The sequence below is a fragment of the Puma concolor genome, chromosome B3, assembly GCF_028749965.1.
Source record: "Puma concolor isolate L17-30 chromosome B3, mPumCon1.1.hap2, whole genome shotgun sequence".
NCBI lineage: Eukaryota > Metazoa > Chordata > Mammalia > Carnivora > Felidae > Puma > Puma concolor.
This window is the reverse complement of record NC_141672.1, coordinates 131,634,863-131,657,703: the sequence shown is the minus strand read 5'-3', so window position 1 is coordinate 131,657,703 and position 22,841 is coordinate 131,634,863. Positions and strand designations below refer to the sequence as shown.

The 22,841-nt window shown below is 37.7% G+C and overlaps 1 protein-coding gene across 3 annotated transcripts in view; it reads left to right on the top strand.

Moving 5' to 3' along the window:
* The window catches only part of LRRC28 (leucine rich repeat containing 28), a 155,406-nt gene that overhangs the window by 36,332 nt on the left and 96,233 nt on the right, over nucleotides 1-22,841 (top strand). The gene's annotated exons all lie outside the window — the stretch shown is intronic.

Below are 22,841 nucleotides of genomic sequence, written 5' to 3'. Positions count from 1 at the left end.
TCTAGCTTTCAAGGAGTTTATATATTCAGATACTCAGGAAATTAGATTCTCTTTTGGAGATTGCCTGGGAAATGTATCAGTAAAGATAATACTTTGGGTTTTCATACTCTCATATATGAAACTTCTACAAGATCTATTGTAGAATCAAAATACATGAATATAATACTGTACTTATAAGTCCTTTTTCATATAAATTTAAGGAGCATATGACAAATGCAGTTCTCTGTTAAACCATTGTTCCTTATATTCTATTATTCTGTTTTTTCCTGTAATATAAGAACATTTTGTGGTAGAATGTGGTCATTTCCTTCCATTATATACTCTTGGAGATTAAGGATGTGCTACTGATATCATTGACTGTTTCCTAATAACCAGTGAAGGGTATAGGTTTTTGGACTGCTTTCATATCATTTTTAGTTTATATTTCACCTGTTGCGTGATTGTAAGCATTTATTTCTGGTTTTGTTTCCATAGCTCTCTTCTGTTGTATATGTTTGGTTTTGCCTGTTTTGAGTAAAATTACATATAGTAATAGCTGTATTTTGAATAGAAACTTTTGACTGAGCCATATGTAGATTTTTTTCATTCTAGGCCATCATGAGTAGCAGTGGACTAGATCTTACTAATTATTTGGTTCACTTTATCTTTTTATGAGGTAATTGCGAGTGTTATGATTTGAATGGCAATGGGGCTAGGTACATGTCCCCCAGTGTTTGATCGTGTTGGTCATATACAGTGGGAAATATTCTAAATGTAGTTAAAAAAAAAATGTGAGGGCTCCCATGTTGTCTCCATTTGATGACAGTAGAGATCATTTGATATTTGATTGTTAGCTCCACCCAGTCCTGGCTGTTATGTATGATATAAACTTCTATGTGTCATATTTCCTCAAAGACTTAACATTTCATTATGTGTATTTGTTGTGGTTGAAAACCTTTGAATATAATTTTGTATTCAGTATTTAAAATTTGAAAAGTTTTATACCAATATTTGAAAAATCTGAAACATTTGAAAAATCTAGATGCATATAGAGTTTTAAAATTAGGATCTACGAATGGATTATAGGGGTTTCATGAACGCCATGTAGTTTGCACACAGTTTGGTATCTGCAATTATGTACATGTTATGAAAAAGGTCCAGTGTTTCTTCCAGTTTCTCAAACACATCCATGACTCATAGTGGCTGATTCTGTTGAGCTGTCTGCCAATACCCACATGGTAGTGGTGGCCTTGTGGACTGGAACTCATCTTCTGGGATGTCTCTTTCCCCCATTCTGTTAGATTGCGTGTCCGGCCATTTTCCTACCTTGTGACGTGGCCTTATCTCTACAACTGATTGGTCCCGGTGTTGGCACACCTGACCCAAGCAGGACAGTTCTCATCCTGGGAATTTTAGAAGAGGCTGGTGAGGGGCAAGGAAAGAGAATAAGAGAGAGCAGGGAAATTGGAAAAAGAACATCAACCTCTCTTTCTCTCTGGGCTGTTGCACAATGCTGTGTAATCTTGTGAGGCACTGGGAAGTAGGCACACGGACTGGGAAACAGAAAAAGAAAGAAAGATGAAGGAGATACACAGAAGATGGAGGCAGAGACATTCTATGTTTTCTTTAGTATCCCAGTTACTAGTTGTATTCTTACGGCTCATAGGCTTTGCTTTGTGCGTAAGATCGCTCTTGTTGGCTTCTGTGAAGCCAAACAGCCAAAAGAGCTCCTCTTAACACGGCCAAAGGCTTCACATGGCCATTCTGGGGAATAGGATTAATTGCATCTTGAACTCTCCTCTTTGCTTAACTCTTAATGCTTGGAAGTTGCAAAGGCTCTTACTAGTAGTAGGAAGTTGAGGGTTAGCAACGGCGTGATCTGTATGTTAGCAATAGTATGTGTATAAAGTGGTTCATCCTGTCATCTGTTTTTTTTTCCCTCTTTGCACCATATTAGACATCTTTCTCTTTTTTTTTTCCCCCTGAGCACAGGTCATTTTTTAGGAAGAACAGAGAACACTGATGGGAAGTAGTGACAGGATACAGGAATGTAGAGGCAGCTTAGAAAGAATGTGTTACTAAGTCAGCGTAGGGGAGGTGCCACCTTTCCTCTGCCCTCTTAGGGTCTCCAGCTCGGCCCAAGAATTAACTGACTTAAGACAGATCCACAGGAGAAAACTATACAGATTTTACTTAGTAATTTTTACACGTGCAAAGGAAACCTCACGAGAAAAATGAAGACCCGAAGAAGTGGTTAAAGCCAAACACCTCTACACTAGATTGGACAAAGGGTAGTAGTTATGAAAATGTGACCAGACAAAGGGGTTTGGGCTAGGGCAGTTAGTTGTGAAACAGTGACTAGGAATGTAAAGGTTGGCTTAACAAGTTTGGTTCGTTAAGATTTCCCTGGGCCTCGACTCTCCATTTCTCGTGATAAGAATGTCTCCCTCCTGGTACAGGGAGGACACCTTTTACATGGGAGTTTCTCTCGTGCTTCTAGGGAGAAACGTGCCTCCTTGCTTCTGCCACTTTCCAGTGTCTTTAACTCAAAATAACTAATATGCCAGACTCGCATATTTTGGGGTGGCATGCCCTGAACTCCTCCACCAGCCACCACAGTGGGCCATGACAGCTTAATCCCACATAAAACACATCCGTGGGAATCATCCTGCTCAAGTGTTGAGAGGCCTAAGCGTGAAAACATCAGCTCCCCCAAATTACTGGTTCAGAGTTGCTTGGATGAGAGGGTCCCTGGGGCCTGTTGTACCTGCATGCATGTGGCAGAGCAGCAGCCTTCTGTGGAAAAGGCCTCAGCCACTGGGATATGGATACTGCAGTGGAGCCCTGACCAAAGAACACGGAAGTGGTAGGTCTGAGAGATACACGCATGGGGCTCCAACAGACATCATGCACCGTGGACTGAAGAAAGGTGCTTGATACACCTGCTTGAAACATCTTCCTTAGTCCAAAACCCGGCCTGAAAGAATAAGGCCAATTTAATAGTATGGACTTGTCTCCAAGATGAATAAATAATCATCACTCAAAAAAAAAAAACAACTGTTCTGGATTATTGACATCATGGTCTATGGTATAAAAACTTTGGAACCTTGAAGCACTATTTGCCTGAGCAGACTTAGTTCCCTTTAAGAAAAATTATTATTTTAATAACTTTGTATTTTATTTGGCAATGAGTTCTATAGGTTTGTATCCAGATACCGTAAGGAGAAAGTTAAATAAATGTTTTGGCTAATTTTTTTTTACTGTGTTATCTTACAATTTTATTTTTGACCTTTGTTTATTTTTCACACATAAAAATTATATATTTTTAAGGTATGCAACATGATTTTTTGATATACGTACACATTGTGAAATGATTACCACAATGAAAGTAATGAACATATCCATCACCTCCCATAGTTACTGTGTGCGCGTGCGCGGTGAGAACACTTGAGATCTACTCTTAGCAAATTTGAAATATACATTATTAATTATTAATACATTATACAAATGTATTAGTGATCCATTATTATTGCCTTTCTTTTTAGAAAAACTTTTTATTATGGAAAATTTGAAATACAAAAGGACACAGAATAGAATGATGAGCCCCCATACTCCCAACACCTAACTTGAACAGTTATCATAGCCATCTCCTCTCTTGTACTTTTCTTTTAATTTTTGTTCTTCCCATTTTTGCCTTACAGTTGTTTTATTGAGGTAAAATTTACATAGAGTGGAATGCACAAATGTACACTTCGGAGATTTGACAAATGTACGTACCCACGTAATCAATATCGTAGTCAAGATATAGAACATTTCCACTACCCCAGAAAGTACTCTCATGTGTTCTCCAGTCTGTGTGCCACAGGCGAACACTCTTCTGACTTCTGTGACCACAGACTAATGTAACCTGTGGTTGCACGTAATACGTGCACAGCCATACAGAACGCTCACTGTGGCTGGCTTCTTTCACTCACAATAATGTGTCCATGCTGTTGCATATATTGGTAGCCCAATCTTCTTTAATTTGCAGAGCGGTATTCTAATGTTTGAATATACGGTTTATATATTTATTTTCCTCTTGATGGACATACAGGTTTCTTTTAGCTTTGGACTATGATGAATACAGCTAATATCCAACATTCTTGTGTAAGGCTTTTTATGGATGTATATTTTCATATATATGTATCCTTATTACAGTTCACTTATATGTTACCACTTAATATAAATTGTAAGAATCTTCCCAGTAGTATACTTCCATGTACCCTCCTTATGTTACTTTATCATATTTTTTCTATATATGTTATGAACTCTACAATGTAGTGTCTATATTGCAACAGTCAGTTGTCTTTAAAGGAAATCAAGATCATTAAAAGAAGATATTCTTTGTATTTACCCACGTATGTTCTATTACTTGTGCTTTTCATTCTTTCCTGTAGTTGTAGTTTCTATCTGGTATTGTTTCTCTTCATAGTACTTCCTGTAGGATTTCTTGTGGTGCAGGTTTGCCGGTCATGCACTGTCTCAATTTTCTTTATGCAAAAATGTCCTTATTTTTGAAGAATCTTCTCTCTGGATATAGAATTCTCAGTTCACAGGATTTCTTTCTGGCACTTTATGAAGGTGACCTTCTATTGTCTCCTGACCCCATTGTTTCTGATGAGAAATCAGTTGCAATTTGTATCATTGTTACACTGTATATAATATCTTTTGTCCATGGCTATGTTAAAATTTTTCTCTTTATCTTTCCCTAGCAGTTTGTTTACGATGTGACACAATGTAGGATTTTTAAAATATCCCAGTTGGGGTTTTCTTGATTCCCAAATTGGGAAGTTTTCTGTCATTATTTCTTCAGATATTTTTCTGCCCTGTTTCCTCTCTTTTGGGAACCCCAGTTATCCACATTAAATCATTTGACAGTCGTTTCACAGGTCCCCGAAGCTTTGTTCTTATTTAAAAAATACTGTTTTTCTCCAGATCTAAGGTTGGATGATAACCTGCTCATCGTCTTCTGCTCACTACCTTCTTTTGTGCTCTCCTGTATGCTCTTCATTAAACACCCATTCACCCTCTCACAGCTTGCTGCCCTTTCGTATCCTGTCCTACATTTTCCAGCTGCCTCAGCTACCCAGGCCGGACCTTTGGCTCTTGCGCTCTGCGAGACCACCGAGCATGGCTTGGGCTCCACTTCCCTGTGCTGTGGCCCAGCGTGAGCCCCTTAGCAGAAAGCCACATCCAACACATCCCTCACCTCTTGTGTTTCCCGTATTTCAAAGATCAGAGTTTTCTGTTTCCTGTCTATTGCTTGAGAACTGTTGCCTCATATGTTTTTGAATAGTTTTATTGTATTTTAGTGGGGAACAAGTCTGGTGTCAGTGACCCTGTTGTGTCTTGGAGTGGGAGTCCTATTAGATGTTCTTTGATTTCTCATCTGATTGCTAACCTGCATGTTTTCATATGTATAAATTAGGTAGCACTTAAACGTTTGTATATTGCCTTCTCCTACTTCCAGCATCAGAATTGGAACATTAATTGTTACAGAGCAAATTTAAACTCATTTTATTCCAAAGGTCTTTTCTGACTTGATTAAGTAAAATTATGTGATTTATTAGGAAGACAAATACCATGCACTTACAAATAAAGGAATATTAAGGCAGGTTTTCCATCAGTGCAGAGCCACTTGGCAAACATTTTTTGGATTCACCCTTTGGTAAAGACCACAAGGGCTAGTGGATATTAGAAGCATCCTCTCATTCTTGATAGTCAACAGAAGCCTGATGCTTTTGCAATTTGCTATAAACTCCCATGAGAGAAGGTTGTGGTAAGAAACAAACAACAAAATGTAACCAGGAGTCAGAAAAGATGTTGCTTACATCTGGCATATAAATCAGCCTATTTTTTTGAAATGTTTTTATCCTTGAAAAGTTGTTTTGCATACCAAAAAAGGAAAGATTTTTAGTCCAAATTAAAAACATTAAAGCAGTCTATGTTGTACTTTAATAATAAAAATTCTAAAAAATAACAAAAGGACATATCTATGCAAAAATAAAATACACAAACACAGAAATATGTACTACGTATAACTGGCATGAATTTTTCTAAAACCTCAGCCTTCAGGTATGGTCAAGTTTATTACTTTTTTCCTTTTTTTTTTTTTTTTAGAGAGGGAAAGGGAGAAAGAGCGTGTGTGTCAGGGAGAGGGGTAGAAGGAGAGAGGGAGAGAGAGAGAGAGAGAGAGAGAGAGAGAGAGTCAGAGTCTCAAGCAGGCTCCATGCTCAGCGTAGAGACTGATGCAGAGCTCGATCCCACAACCTAGGGATCATGACCTGAGTTGAAATCAAGAGTGGGACATTCTACCGATGAAGCCATCCAGGTCCCCCTATTTTTTCTTAAAATGTGTTTTTCTTCCAGTTGAGCCTCTTACTGCTTTATCGAAATGAAATCTAGTGTTTCTTCTTAGACCTGTCCTGTTGCCACCTAAATAGTTCGGGAATCTCTGTGCTCACTGGTCTGATGTGGAGGTGGGGAGGGGAACATACCAGCCTTCCTGCTGGAGCACAGAGTAGGAATGGAGCCTGGTCATTCCAGAGCTTCCACCATGGCTCACTGCCCTACTTGGTGAGACGTTATTGGCGTAATTGACAGACGATAGCACTTCTTCAGAAGTGCTGAGCCTACTCCTGTGGGTACAGACTGGTCACTGGTGGTCCACATTGGCGGTCCCTGAGTTACAGTTTCTAGGAACGCTGGTGACTCCAGGAACACTGGCTCAGCCCTGGTTTCATTGCTGTCTCTTCCATTGTAGCTCAGAGATCAACTCAGGGAAAATAGAGCAGCTCTGTTTTTGAATCCTCAAACACAAAGGATCTTATGGTACCTCCTCCCCCCAGATGATCATGGCTCTTCACCCATATTACCTTCCTTGGTGGCTACTCTAGAAATTCAGGGTACTTTATCCTCCTAGGGAGAATCAGCTTTTCACTCATTCCACATCAGTGCTGGTAAAATAACTAGCTAGCACTTTTTTTCTCACTAATAAAGAATCTAAATAATTAATCTCTGGCAGAGCACCCCTCTGATGTCACCAGGCTGTATATGTATGGTCAGCATTTAAATAGACTTTTCTCTATTTTGTGGGATTATCTGCATTACCTGGGGTACTTAACTGTTTCATCCACCTAACAAAGAACTATCTCTTGGTTCAAAGTACCATGCTGTGTATTAGAGGAAGGGGGGGACGGTGAACATGAACAAAATCTAGACCCAGATTTCAAAGGAACTCATGTTACTTTATTGTCTAATATCCTAAACTAATATTTGTACTTCCAAAGAAGAGACTAGACGGAGAGGATAGAGAAGTACTGAGTGTGTTAGTACTCAGTTATCTTGGTGCAGTGCAGAACGGTTAAGATACTCATTTGACAACTAAAGGATAGAGGGATAAAATCTAACAACTTGCCCATCCTGAGCTTGCTAGATGACCACTGAGTAAATGAATTGTCTGTTAGAGTCCTAAACTCATATTCAGAATCTGTTCTTTCAGTGTCTCTCACAGATATAACATTACCTTACTAGTGTCTTTGTTATACATAATACTCTATTAGTAAGGTAGTTTTATACCATAGCTAAATATATATTAGTAATGTTATAGTGATAGTTTTTTTTATTCAGGTTTTTACATAAAATTATCTTGGTAGACTACATTAGATAAAGCATGTGGGTTTTTCTGGGGTGCCTGGGTAGCTCAGTCGGTTAAGCATCTGACTTTTGATTTCGTCTCAGGTCATGATCTCACAGTTTGTGAGATCGAGCCCCGTGTCAGGCTCTGCACTGATAGCCTGGGGCCTGCTTGGGATGCTCTGTCTCTGCCCCTCCCCCAGCCGTGCACACTCTCTCTCAAAATAAATGAACCTTAAAAACACATGGATTTCTCAGAAAAAGTGTTTTTACTATTGATATTATTACATATTGTACAATAGTTACAAATGGAGCTAAAACTTTAAGATTTTATTTACAAACTTTTCCAAGCTTTGAAAATTGGGGAAAAACTTTGGAATAAAAATGGCCATTAAAATTCTTCTAAAAGAAAAAAAGTTTTGTGTTCTGGACCATGCATCCTTCTCAGTGTCAAATAAATAGAGAAAATACTCCTTTTTAGGAAAGATGTGAAGGGAAATGGCAGAACACGTGCCAAGTGTCTGAAAAACAAAAGTTCATTGTGATGATACTTTTTAAAGGCAAAAGGAGAAAAGTTAGTCCTTTGAAACTTGGAAAGCCTCTCCCATCAATCACACTACTGGCTAAGGCATGTTGAATTCCTTTCCATGGTCCATTCCTTTGTGAAAAGATTTAAAAGCAGCTAACATCACAATAGCAGCGACCCAGTTTGAAATCCTAAGGGGGGTATTTCCAAATTCACTTTGCAGGCAGTGCTGTTATTCTTCCCTTTCTGTGTACAATTAATTTTTCTTACCATGGTATCTTACGAGCTTGGTGCTGATTGGGAACCGTGAAGACAGTACTGAGGTCAGTTGGAGAGGATTTAAGAAGTCATGCATGAGGTCGAGGGCCTGAGCTGACGTGCAGTGGTGTTCAGGAGCAGATGATGTGGATTCGAGTATTTCTCATTATTTTATCTCTCCAGTGTATCCACCTCCTAGTCTGTCACACACAATCCTGACAGGATTGTCATTCTGAATTACAGATTTGAAAAACTACTCCTACAAGTTAAAATCTTTTGCTTAAATAATTTGCCAAGTGTTGTGGTTGCAGTGATAGAAGGCCCATGATGGGTTCATAACCATATGTCATCACGAATATCAGGAATTAAGGGTATTAAAAAAAAAAGCTGATGCATATCAACGATCTTTATTTTTTGGAGTGAATGTTCTTGAGAACTTAGAAAATATATATTTTTAGGCACCATTTCTTAATGCAAATTCAGAGATTTAATTGTTATTTTTGGATCTAAATCAGCCTGCAGCACAGTATTTTCAAGGTGGTGTGGAGTAATTTCTGTCGTAGTTTTGGTATCTTGGCAAAACTTGGGGTACATAGTTCATTTTTACTGAAGAGCTTTTGAGTATTAAATAGGTTTTTCATATATTCATAGTGATTTGATTTGTATTTATGAGCCAGTCTTTGGAAAAAGCAAGTTTTAAATAGATACATTTAAGAAGGTTGTATTTTCATGGTTATTTTATAGCTGTTAGTATTTTTTTACCTTGATTTCAGTATATTGTTTTTGTGACATGATCAGAAAATTATAGTTTTAGGTCAAACTGTATAATTGAAGAAAAACTAACTGGCAGCATATGGGTTATTTCCTAATAAGTATTGTCTTCAATGCATAAAACATTTATTTTGTTTCATATTTTATTTGAACTTGTTCTTTGCTTCATCTTTAAATCGTTTTAACCTGTTAAAAGTTTTAAATCATACTGTCTTCTTGCAAGTAATTTTAAAGGTAATGATTGTTTTAGTGAATGAAAAGATTTATGATTTGCCAAGGGTTGATGTAACGAGAAGTAATTAAAATTTAGTTTGATACGACTTATTGCCAACCTCTCCCCTCGCTGCCGACGGCTGACATCACAGTTCTTTGTTTAATCCTTTTTACTATTCCTTTTTAAAAAATCAAAATTTTACACAGATATGTTGTTTCCAAACAAATTGTGTTAGTTTTCATTGTGTATTTACTTGTAAGTCAAAACTGTGGCTGTCAAAGTGTCAAAGGCTTTAAAAAATTAATGTCCCTTTATGCTTGCAATAAATGTCATTAGTTGGTTGCATGTCTTCTCTGTTTCTTGGATAGATCTGCTGACATTCCTGCTCCTGACTTCTTCTGAAAGAGAATTAAAGTCTGGCAGGTGTGTTTTGATGATGATTTTCTTTTTAATTTCAAAAGTTTGGTATTGGGGCACCTGGTTGGCTCAGTCGGTTAAGCATCCAACTCTTGATATCAGCTCAGGTCATGATCTCATGGTTTGTGAGATAGAGCCCCACATCAAGCCTTGCTGACAGCATGGAGCTGTCTTGGGATTCTCTGCCTCTTTCTCTGTCCCTCTCCCGTTAACTCGCTCTCTGTCTGTCTCCCAAAAATTTAAAAAAATGTTATTTATTATTTTAGTGTGAACTTACAGTATCAGTATCTTAGTATTTATTTTTTCAGGAGTAACAGCAGGCTTTGTAGAAGGCATATTATTTACTTATACATTTAGGTTTTTAATATGAATCCCATCTTCCTTAAATGAGATAATTTTTAGTATAATTTTATAGTCATTATTGTAAAATATTGAAATAATCCTGAAAGATACATATGGATGTTTAGAATAATTCAGAATCTTTCTTTCCTTTTTCCATTTGTACCTTCTTGTAAAGTTTAAGTATGTAGGGGCGGGTGGGTGGCTCAGTTGGTCAGGCATCCAACTTCGGCTCAGGTCATGATCTCACGGTTCGTGGGTTCGAGCCCCACGTCAGGCTGTGTGCTGACAGCTCAGAGCCTGGAGCCTGCTTCAGATTCTGTGCTCCCTCTCTCTCTGCCCCACCCCTGCTTGTTCTCTGTCTCAGTCTCTGTCTTTCAAAAATGAATAAACATTAAAGAAAAATAAATTTAAAATTTAAGTATGTACTTTTTATGAATGAGGGTGTAAGTTTTTTATAAATAAGATTAAAAAATCTTATCATTTAAATTTTCAGTTGAGTAACCAAAGAAATATTCATGTAATTTTATCTTTGCATGACTTGAAAAAGATGTTTAATCTAAAGCAGAGCAAATACAGCCTGGAAAACATGTTCTAAAACTATGCACAATTATGCATATTGTTGTATGTATCCCAAACCCAAATCATGATTTCTGTTGTGCTATCACTGGGTGGCTGAATATTTTACCTATTTGAGCACATGAGACCATTTTTCTTTACTAGTTTTTCTGCATAACCAGTGAAGGAGGATTCGCTCATACTGTCTTTCATACTTGTTGCCCTGCAATCTGTATACACACGAGAGGGACTGCCGTGTTCAGAGATAAATTTCCATGCTTTGTTCACTTGAAGTGAAATGATCCAGTGGCATAATTGAATATATATATTTTATACATATCATATCCCTGCATTATTTAGCAATATAAGAACCAGATATATTTAATGAATGATATATTATGGACTATAGAATACTGTTAATTTTAAATGAAAGAGAAAAATGAGTTTTCTTCTCTTTGTCTTTTGAGGTTCTAAATATAGTAGATCCAGTCAGCTTTTTAAATCAACACTAAATACTAATTTCACCTATTCTGTACTTCTTAAGAATTTTTCTCTAAAGTATCAATCATCATTTATATATATTTTTTGAATGCTCTTGGTGGTGCCTATGATATCCTGTGAAATTGCTTTTGGACTTTATGGCTGAAGCTATTTAAGCTTCCTACACTTAAAAGTCCATGGAGCCTTGAGAACTGTGAACTTTCAATAAACCAAAGCCTATAAACTTAATGTCACTTACTCCCTCTGTCTCCATTTTCTTGCTCAGTGTGCTACATAGGTTTTAACTTGATGGGTTCTGATATACCTTCTATCACTAAAATCCAACATCCTTAAATTTCTTCGAACTCTAACAGGTTTCATTTTATGAAGGGCATGGAATGAGTGATGAAAGTCTGTTTCCGCTACTAAAAGACATGACATAATAGAAGATATAAGTGTTTATCTCCTATTGATAGTTTCAATTCTAACTACTTCTGAATCAGAAACTATGTAAAGTTGTGATATATAAACAGAAAAGCTAGAAATAGCATTTCAGTTTACTTACCTCCAGGGCACTGTCTGCAACCGATTGACAACGTGTGACCTGCACACAACTTGTTTTCCCTCACGTTACATTTTAAAGTCCTCTAAATAATATCTTGTTAATTATTTTATTTTATTTTATTTTATTTTATTTTATTTATTTATTTTTTTTTAATTTTTTTTTCAACGTTTTTATTTATTTTTGGGACAGAGAGAGACGGAGCATGAATGGGGGAGGGGCAGAGAGAGAGGGAGACACAGAATCGGAAACAGGCTCCAGGCTCCGAGCCATCAGCCCAGAGCCTGACGCGGGGCTTGAACTCACGGACCGTGAGATCGTGACCTGGCTGAAGTCGGACGCTTAACCGACTGCGCCACCCAGGCGCCCCTCTTGTTAATTTTTATAACAAGGTCAGTAATTATGTTCCTGGCATGAGTTAATAATTCATTTAAACTACTGCCCACTGAATTTTTTTTAAACATCTTTACAGAGGTACAATTTATACAGCATAAAATTTACCACTTTACGTGTTCAATTTGGGGAATCTTATTAAATGTACCCAGTTGAAGAACCCTTATCACAATCTAGTTTTAGAAATGTCCATCATCCCCAGAAGCCCCCGAGTTCCTTTCTGTCCCTAGCCACTGTTCCTACCCACAGCCAACCCCTAATCTATTTCTATAGTTTTGCCTTTTCTAGAGATCACGTATAATGCAAATCATGTAATATGTAGCCTTTTGTGTCTGGCTTATTTTACTTAGCATAAAGTTCTTGCATGTATGTTGTTGCAGGTTTTAGTAGTTTGGTGTTTTTAATTGCTAAGTAATATTGTGTGGATGTGCCACATTTTGTTTATTCACTAGGTGATTGACGATTACATTTTTTTTAACTGGGGCTGTTACGAATCATGTTGCTGTGAACATTTGTGTGCAAGCTTTTTGTGGGCACATGTTTTCCTTACTCTTGGGTAAATGCCTAGGGGAGTAAGTGTGGTTAGCTATATTTTTCACTTTGAAAGAAACTGCTAAACTACTTTCCAAAGTGGCTGTACCATTTACATTCCTGCTAGCAGTGTATGAGGGTTCTAGTTCCTCCTTATCCTTGCCAACGTTTGGTATTTCCAGTCTTTTTATTGTGGCTATGCTAGTGGCTGTATAGTAGCAACTCATTAGGATTTTATTTTGCATCTCCCTAATAACTAAAGGTTAAGCAACTGTGTCCTCCCAAAATTCATATGTTGAGATCCTAACCCCCAAGATGATAGTATTAGGAATTGGTGCCTTTGGGAGGTAACTAGGTAATTGAGGGCAGAGCCCTCAAGAGTGAGATTAGTGCCCTTAATAAAGGAAGCCCAAGAAAGCTCCCTCACCCCTTCCACCATGTCAGGTCACAGTGAAAAGGTAGGTAATAAGAAGGCAGGCCCTCACTAGACACTGGATCTGCCAGCATCTTGATCTTGGACTCCCCGGCCTCCAAAACACTGAGAAGTAAATTTCTGTTGTTTTTGTTTTGTTTCTTTGAGAAAGAACACACAACTGGGGGTGATGGTCAGAGAGAGAGAAAGAGGGAGAATTTCAAGTAGTGTCCATGTGCAGCATGGAGCCCGGGACTCAGGGCTCAATCCCACAACCTTGGGAGCATGACCTGAGCCAATATCAAGAGTTGGACACTTAACCGACTGAGCCACCCAGATGCCCCGAATTTCTGTTTTTAAGCCACCCAATTTATGGTATTTTTATTATAGCAGCCTGAACAGACTAAGTCATTATCTTTTTGTTGTACTTATTTGCCATTTCTTTGGTGAAGTGTATCTGTTTAGAAATCTTATGCTCAATTTCAAATTCAGTTGTTTGTATTATTAGTTGTAAGAGTTCTTTATATGTTCTGATGTTAAAGGATAATTTTCACAAAATATGAGAAGGTAATGATTTCCATACAGATATAAAAATTTTTAGATGTGTTAAACCTTTTATTCAACCTGTTAAATGAGGTATTACAACCAATTCAAAGGAGGATGCAAAGAACAGAGCATTTATAGATTAAGAATATTGAAATGAACTAAAAATGGAAACAAAACCTTTTTTCCACAGAGGGTTGTCCCTCCATTGAACATAATTTATTTTTGTGTTTATAAATAAGGATTATTTTACATTGCTATCAGTAATCTACAACTTACAGAGTTGTGAAATAGCTCTCATAGAATGGGAATCAGATAACTTGGAAGGATGTGTTGGAGACCAGGGGTTAGCAAACTCTGACCTATGGGCCAAATCTGATGCCCCCCAGATGCGATGGGCCTCCACCTGATTTTGTAAAGAAAGTTTTACTGGAAGACAGTCATGCCTGTTCATACACATATTGAATATACAGTGGCAGAAGTGAGTAGTTGTGACAGTGACTCTCTGGTTCACAAAGCCTAAAATGTTTACTTAAATGACCGTTTACAGCAAGTTTGTCCTGCTCTTGTCTGGATGCAAGTCCTTTATCAGATGTATTATGTGTAAATATTTTCTCCTAGTCTGTGGCTTGTCTCTTCATATTCTCTCATTTTATATATGGGATATTCAGTTGTTCCAACATAATTTGTTGAAAAGACTATCCTTCCTTTGTTGAATTTTCTTGGTACCTTTGTTGAAAATCAGTTGTCTGTAAACATGGGTTTATTTCTAATGTTCCTTCCATTAGTCTTTATGTCTCTCCTTATGGCAGTACCACATTGGTTTGATTACTGTGGCTTTATAGGAGGTTTGAAAGGAGGCCATGTATGTCTTCCCGTTTTGTTCTTTTCCTTTTCAAGTTTCTTTTGAAAAATTAAATTTCATTGATATTTTTACAATCAGAAAGTTATTTTTTCCTTCTTTTTGGGTATTTCATCTGTATACGTGCTTCTTTTTGTAGCAATAAGAAGATAAAGATGAGAGTCTGGGGGTGCCTGGGTGGCTTGATCAGTTAAGTGTCGACTTCAGCCCAGGTCTTGCTCTCGCAGTTCATGGTTTGAGTCCCTCTTCGGGCTCTGTACTGGCAGCTCAAAGCCTAGAGCCTGCTTTGGATTCTTTGTCCTTCTCTCTCTCTCTGCCCCTCCCCTGCTCACACTCTGTCTTTCTCTCAAAAATAGATAAACATTTAAAAAAAATAAAAAGAGAGTCTGGAAGACCTTTTATCAAAGTGATCGATGGGGATTATTACATTATTGAGTATAATTTCTAATCAATCGATTACTTTTATTTTTTTTTATGTAATTATTGACTTTAAGCTTATGTCTCTAATTTTATTGTGCCTTCCACAGCAGTGTGCCTCTTGTCAATAATATAGAGACAGTGAAGGGCCAGACAAGGGGGCCAGATGGAAATGGTGTGCGTTGTGACTTCAGTAAGATGGACAGTTGACGAATAGCCTTGAGAGCGAGAGAGATCGCTTCTGCTTATCCAGCCCCTGTGACCTGCTTCTGCTCCTCACTTTTGGCCAGATCTTGGTGGTGGGAGTTGAGCAAAAAGAAGATGAAAGCTCTGGGTTTTGTCTCACATCAGATTACTTAAATGCATTTCAGTGTTGTGTAGAAATCATGGAAATATGTATAAAAAGATTGGATGAAAGGATACCAAACAATTTGAATGATTCCTGGAAGGGTTCTTTTCTTTGTGGCTTCTTTATAAATAAATATGAATGTCTGTATTGCTAAAGAAGTAAATATTGTGAACATCTTTGTTTTTCTTTAAGTCATATTTGGTCAGCCTTTCAGGACCTATTATAACACTCAAATTTTAATTTTTCTACAGTGTCTAAATTCTGGTATTTATATACATTTCATCCATATAAAACACAGATTTTATGGCATATGCTTGATTTTTTAATTCTTTCATAGAACTAAAGTAAAATAAATATTACTTTGAAATTTATCTGTATTTAACAAAATGTTTATAAGAGAAATATCACTCCGATGTTGTAGCACTAAAATTCTCTCAATACCCTTAGGAGTCAAGGTTTAGCTTTTACTAAAAGTATCAGGTGTGTTTAAAATATTTTAAGGTATGTTACCTAACAATTTAAACCCCTTTGCTATGCTAGTTAGGGGAAAGTAAAATTTGGAATTTGGAAAATTGTATTTTCCTACTATATTTTTATGTCATTCTCAAATCTGAAAATAAACAAAATGACTTTGTTCTTTTGAAATCCTTCTTTGTGTTCCTTTAGGCAGGTCCCTGAATGCTCTACTTAGTTTCTCTAAACAGTGCTCTGCATAAAGTATGTTAGTAGATCTTTATAAAAATTGTGCTGAATAACTTCCCATTTCTTCCTCACTGCTTAGAAAAAGAAGGCAGTATTTCCATATCAGTCATTGACACATTAAGCCTTGAATGGTAGTAGTTTATTTTCAACACCATGATTAAGGCTATTTCAAAAGAATACTTTTGTTAAACGTTTGTATTTCTCCCTTTGTCTTCATTTAATTATTTCTTAGTATTGCTCTGTATTAGGCTAAATTACTTTGGTGTCTCTAATTAAAAATTAAATAATCTTAAAATGATCCGGCTTTTAAGAAGACAAGCAGACTAATGATGCTGAGCCTTTTTGCTGTTGGCCCAGACATTGCCCGCTTTGGTTTCCTAATTTAGTAACAGAAATAAAACTATGCACGACTGGGCAGGTTTGGCATGCCGGCATCCAGCCAGGAAGCCTGGATTTCTTAAGTAAGTAGACCGATGGGGATTTGCGGAAAACACAGATTATGTTACGTGAGCTTTGCACTTTGCAAATCCCTGACTATTTAAAGGAACTCAGCTAACCCACTGCCACTAAAATAAAAGGCAGTTTTGTTTAAACACACATGTATCTAAATGATGTATCGTTTCCTTTCCCAAAATTACCCTTCATCTTTGCGTTTTTAATTTCTTACTTTTGTAAACTTAAAAAAAAAAACACACTTTGTCTTTCGGTAAAGAGTACAGCAAATTTAGTTAACTCTATCCATTTATTTTATACATTTGTAATACCTTTCAAAATAACATATAAAAGAGTTGGTAATACACATACGTAATGTGCTTCTGTGTGAGGAAATGAAAACTCTGAAAGAGATAAATTTAAAACAACAACAACAACAACAACAACAACAACTTGATTTTACACACCACCCATGGCCCCTGCTTGCCGGACAGCCTTGGTTCCTGTTGTCTCTGCTACGCTGTGTGGGTCTCATTAATGTTCAGCATTGTGCAATGCGCACTGCACTCTGGGAGGGTTTGCAGTAGTTGTTTTCTTGAATATTTGAGCACTGGCTGCTTTTCCTCCTTGTTGGTGCTTCTTGTCTGGCATATCCTCAGTCTTCTTGAGGTCCATTGCCTCTGAATTTAGAGAAGAGCCTTGACGCCCAAGGACTTTTTCTTCCCACTTTTTTTTCTCCTTGAAACTTGTATGTGTTTCTTTTAGACTCTGTCTTTCATTGTCAGACGAGGGCCAGTTGTCCATCCTGGTGATCTTTTTTTAATTTGGCTTTAGACTAAACACTGGAGGCAGACCATTCTGAAGCATACTTTCTTAGAGGGAGAGAATATCTTACCCTTGTGAGACTTTTGACAAATAGGAATGAACAATTAATTCTTTTCTCATATTTGGGAGGACATGGGTCAGGTATGGAGGAGGATACAACGTGCATGCTCCAGATCATAGTATATCATCATTCACTGTAATATGGAACAAAAATGTATTTACTGTAAGTTTAAGTGTCAAATTATATCACATCAGCTTTAGAATCAGTAAGATTTCTCATTGTAAAACTGCCCTCTACAAGTGTAGGAAAGAAAACTAAAAACATCACAAACTTCTTGACCAAAAGTGGTTAGATGATTACTAATCTATACAAATAATTTTTAAAATGATCTATTCCTCCACTTAAAAAAAAAAAAAGTTTATTTTTGAGAGAAAGAGAGCAAGTGGGGGAAGGGAAGGGGCGGGGGACAGAGGATCCAAAGCAGGCTCTGCCCCAATGTGGGGCTTGAACTCAGGAACTGATCATGACCAGAGCTGAAGTTAGATGCTTCATCAACTGAGCTGCCCAGGCACCCTCCCTATTCCTCCACTCTTTAAATATCTGAATAGGGCAAATGCCCAGCCCTAGCATCAGGATTTCTTCTTTGTTCCTCCCATATCTCCTCCTTCTACCTCTTGATTTATTCCTGTGCTCTTAAAATCCATATCCCATGAAGACTGACTTAGAGTTCCTTGGCCTTTGGCCTTACCTTTGCTTTTGTGAGACAGAGGGCACTGTTCCAACAAGGTTTCGGCTGACTTAGAGATGGGCAGAGGAGAGGTCTCTGTTTTCAGAGACAGAAAGTGGTGTCTATTGGTTATTGTGTAATTCTGAACATGAGTGATATCTAGTATGGAGATATTTTTGCTTAGTAAATTTAATCTTTTAAAGGCATTGGGTTCATATTGTTATTGCTAGTAGTACTAGTTGTACTTCTTAAAAAAATTTTTTTAATGTATTTATTTTTGAGAGAGAGACAGCATGAGCAGGGGAGGGCAGAGAGAGAGAGGGAGACACCGCATCCAAAGCAGGCTCCAGGCTCCGAGCTGTCAGCACAGAGCCTGACATGGGGCTCGAACCCATGAACCAGGAGATCATGACCTGAGCCGAAGTCAGACGCTTAACCGACTAAGCCACCCAGGCTCAGTAGTACTAGTAATTTTCTAACAATGATAATAATACCTTAATAGTTACTCTAAAAGCGGTAAATTTTACTCCTTCTCCAGGTAATCAAGAGATTATTATTATTATCAGTAGTGCTTTTACTAGATATTTAAACTTGGCTGGGCATGCTATTAAGTGCTTAACTACTATTAAGGGCTCCTGGGTGGCTCAGTTGGTTGAGTGTCCAACTGTTGATTTGGGCTCAAGTTATGATCCCAGGGTTGTGGGATTGAGCCCCACCTAGAGTTCCATATTGAGCGTGGAGCCTGCTTAAGATTTTCTCCCCCTCTGCCCTTCTCCACTCCTCATGCTCTCTCTCAACCTCTAAAATAAAATAATAAAAAAAAAAGAGACTAAATTGAGAATCTTGCTAAGGTGCAGTATACTATGCTCATTAACAGCAAAGACTGTGCCTGACCCTGGTCATTATGGACTTTCTCCCAGATGTGATGGAAAGCCTCTGGAGGATCGTGAGCAGGGGAGTGAGATGATATGACTTAAGTTTAAAGAGATCATTTGGGCAACTGTGTACATAAGGAGTCAAGGACAAACACTGGGAGACAAGTTTGGAGTTCGCTGAAATAACCCAGGCAGGAGGTGATGGTAGCAGAACTGTTGATGAGAAGCAGTTGGATTTGGGCTTATTTAGTGCTTTATAACTTTTCAGTGTTTCACGCACTTTCTCTTATTCTCAGGGCAGGTTTTATCCTCGATTATAAATAGGAAATCTGGACGCACAGAAAGGTTATGAGCCTTATACAAGTTTACTTAATAAGGTAGAATTGAAACTTACACCAGGTCTTCTGATACTCAGGCCAGTGTTTTTTCCAAGCTGTTACCAGAAGTACATATTAAAAGTATTGTACTAGCCTGTGGCACTGTATTTGTTATCTATTGCTGCGTAACAAATTACCACAAATTTAGCAGCTTAAGGAAGCTCATACATTTCTTCTCTCAGTGTCTGTGGATCGGGGGTCTAGGCACAGCTTACCTGGACCTTCTGCTTAGGGTCTCACAAGGCTGCAGTGAAGGTTGGCTTGGCCATGATTGCAGGCTCATCGGAGACTCAAATGCAGAAGGATGTGCTTTTTACTGAAGATCCATTAATACTGTTTGTTGTGTGTTTGGGACAAAAAAGGTTAGAGTCATATAGTGACTCTTAGTATCTTTTAGCATGTTAGCCATCTGACGAAGGTATTCTTGACTGTTTTCGCTTCTTAAGGGAAAGAATTCTATTAAAGAATGGTGCCCGTTTTTTCCTGTAGGATCCCTCCCTTCTTACATCAGCTTTCGATACATACACTTAGCATTTGGAGTATTAAAAATTTGTTCACTATAATCTGTAAGAATCTTAGTGTCCAGGGTGTGTGTTGGGTGTTATCTGGCCCCTTATTTTGCTGCCAGAGGTACACACCCTCATTAGGCCCGGTAATGGGTATTTTCCATTTTGCTTCCTAATTGACTTTTACTGTTGCTCTTAGTCCAATGCAAGGGTGATATTTTGCTGGCTCTTTGGCTGGTGAATTAAGAAAACTACTTTTGGAACCAACCTCTGGGTTCAGAAGCCACTCTGAACTATCACTTGAATCTCTAGTTCTGTAGCTTTTCTGAATTCAACCGCAGCTTCGTTGATTATTCTGTCTTCCTTTTTTAGACATTCAACTGAGGGAAGCTGTCTGTTAAAGGTTTTTTGGTACTCTCATTCACAAATTCTTCTATTAGTCTGTTTTCTTATGCTTTCTGCTTTACTTACTTGAAGATTTCTGCTTACAAAATTGGTATTCTGGATAATTCAGCCCAACCCTCGTTTAAGGACAATTAGAAAAACTGGAGGGGGAGAAAATCTCTTTTGAAGGCTCTGGTGAGCTAAGAAGTTGGTAAAGAATTCCCAGGCCAAAGAGATTGCAGTCTTTACAAGCTATTTCCCACTGAAGCAAACCTGAGTTGCTTAGTCGAGGCACAGCATGTGGAAGATGCACGTGGGACATGTTGTGCCAGAAAACGGGGAACCAGTCGAAGACTACCGTGGTCATGTGAAAATAACACAGAAGTCAGAGGTAGACAGTTTGACCATCAAGGAGAATAATAGTTGAAATGGATTGAGATACATCAGATATATTAACTTTTATGTATTCATAATGACCCTCTTTAAAAAAAAAAAACTTATTAGTAAACTCTGGAGGTTGATAAGGGGACCAGCTTTCTGAAAAATTTAAAGGGAAAGAATTAAACATTCTGCCTTTTCTAAACCAATTATATTTCAGGGCAACCAGTTGAATTAAGGAGAGTTTTTCTATATGGAACAATTATAACTAATACATATAGAATGTTGAAATTAGAAAAATCAATACTTTGTAATATCTAATGAAATAATACATTGCAGCAAAGATCGTTAATAGCTTCCTGAACCAGTAGATAAAAAGTCTATAGAGAACTTTGTACTGGATGGATCAGACTGATGACACCTGAATTCACTAATTAATCTTGACATCATTGAAAAGTGGGTCAAGCAGACATTATTTTCTTCCCAGTGAGATGTAATTGGAAGTATATAGCCCTACCCATAAGATACAGTCTTACCAACGAAAATTGAACCTGAATCTGTTTAAGCTTTCAAACTACCAGTTTGCAGGGAATACAAGGGATAGGTAATTATCTTAAATGATACCATGAAGATACAATAAATCATATTTGGAATGGAAATTCCACAACAGATAACCGTTTCTTTAAATGAAAACATGAAACAAAAGGGAGGGACTGTTATAAATTAAAAGACTTAGGGATCATATCAGCCAAATGCAGTTTTTGGGCTCTGTTTAGATTTTGATTTAAATAAATCTGTAGTAAAAACACATTTTTTTGGTAAGTATCAGGGAAAATTGGTCATGGATAATATATTAGACAATATTAAGATTCTTGATTTTATTAGATATAATGATAGTATTGTGGGTTTATTTTTTGAAAGTTCTTATCTGTTACAGTATATACTGAGGTATTTTTGCAGGTGAAATACTTCATAAGGTGGATTTGAAATAAAGCAGCTTCTGTATGGATTGCAGCCCAGCTTCCAGTCATCTGGGCTGTCAAAACCATGAAAATTTTTGACACTGCATTCAGATTGCTTATGTCCCCAAGCGCCTGACAGAAGCAAGTAGAAATTTTCTCAGGCAGAAGATAACATTATCCTAGGTCTCAAATGATTTCTATAACCTGTTTTTCAAATATAAAGTTAACCTAATGGAATGTGTAGAATAACATACTCTGCCAACTCAAGAATACACATTCTTTTCAAGCACATTTACAAAAAATGAACAAGAAGTAGAACACTGTCTTTGTCCCAGCTCATCTCTGCCATTGTAGCCTGAAAGTGATCAAGGACAATATGTTAATGATGCATATAAATAATAAGTGAAACTTTATATAGAAACAGACAGTGGCCAGAATTGGCATGGAGGGGCATCGTTTCCTGCTACTTGACATAGATTGTCAAATAATGAAAAGGTAATTCTCACCATGAGGGAAGATATTTGCAATACATGTAACTGACAAAGGGCTTTCTATCTGTAGTGAACTCCTATAAATCAATATGAAAAAGACCAGCAGTCTAGCTTAAAAAATCATTGGCGGGTTCGGGGGGGCCGAGAGGGGGCATCACCTGGGTGTCTCAGTCTATTAAGCATCTGACTTAGGCTCATGTCATGATCTTGTGGTTCATGAGTTTGAGCCCTGCGTTGGGCTCTGTGCTGACAGCTTGGAGCGTGGAGCCCGCTTTGGATTCTATGTCTCCATCTCTCTCTGCTCCTCTTCCACTCATGCTCTGTCTCTGTCTTTAAAAAAAAAAAAAATTGAAATTAAAAAAATTGGGTGGTTCAGTTGGTTAAGTGTCTAACTTTGGCTCAGGTCATGATCTCGCAGTCTGTGAGTTCGAGCCCCGCGTCGGGCTCTGTACTGACAGATCAAAGTCTGGAGTCTGTTTCAGATTCTGTGTCTCCGTCTCTCTCTGGCCCCCTTTCCCACTTGCACTCTCTCTCTCTCTCTCTCTCTCTCTCTCTCAAAATAAAAATAAATATTAAAAAATTTAAAAAAAATGTTTTAAACATCAGCAGGAGTCTTGAATAGGTACTTCCCTAAAGAAGAAATCTAAATGCCTAATAAATGTATGTTAAAATGTTGAGCTTCATTAATCATCAGGTATGAGCAAATTTGAAACCACAATAAGATTCCACTAGATACCAACTAGACTCAAAAAGAATGACAAAGGGGCACGTGGGTGGTTCAGTCCCTTAAGCGTCTGACTGTGACTCAGGTCGTTTTCTCACAGTTCATGAATTCAAGTTCTGTGTAGGGCTCTGGGCAGACATCTCAGAGCCTGGAGCCTCCTTCAGATTCTGTG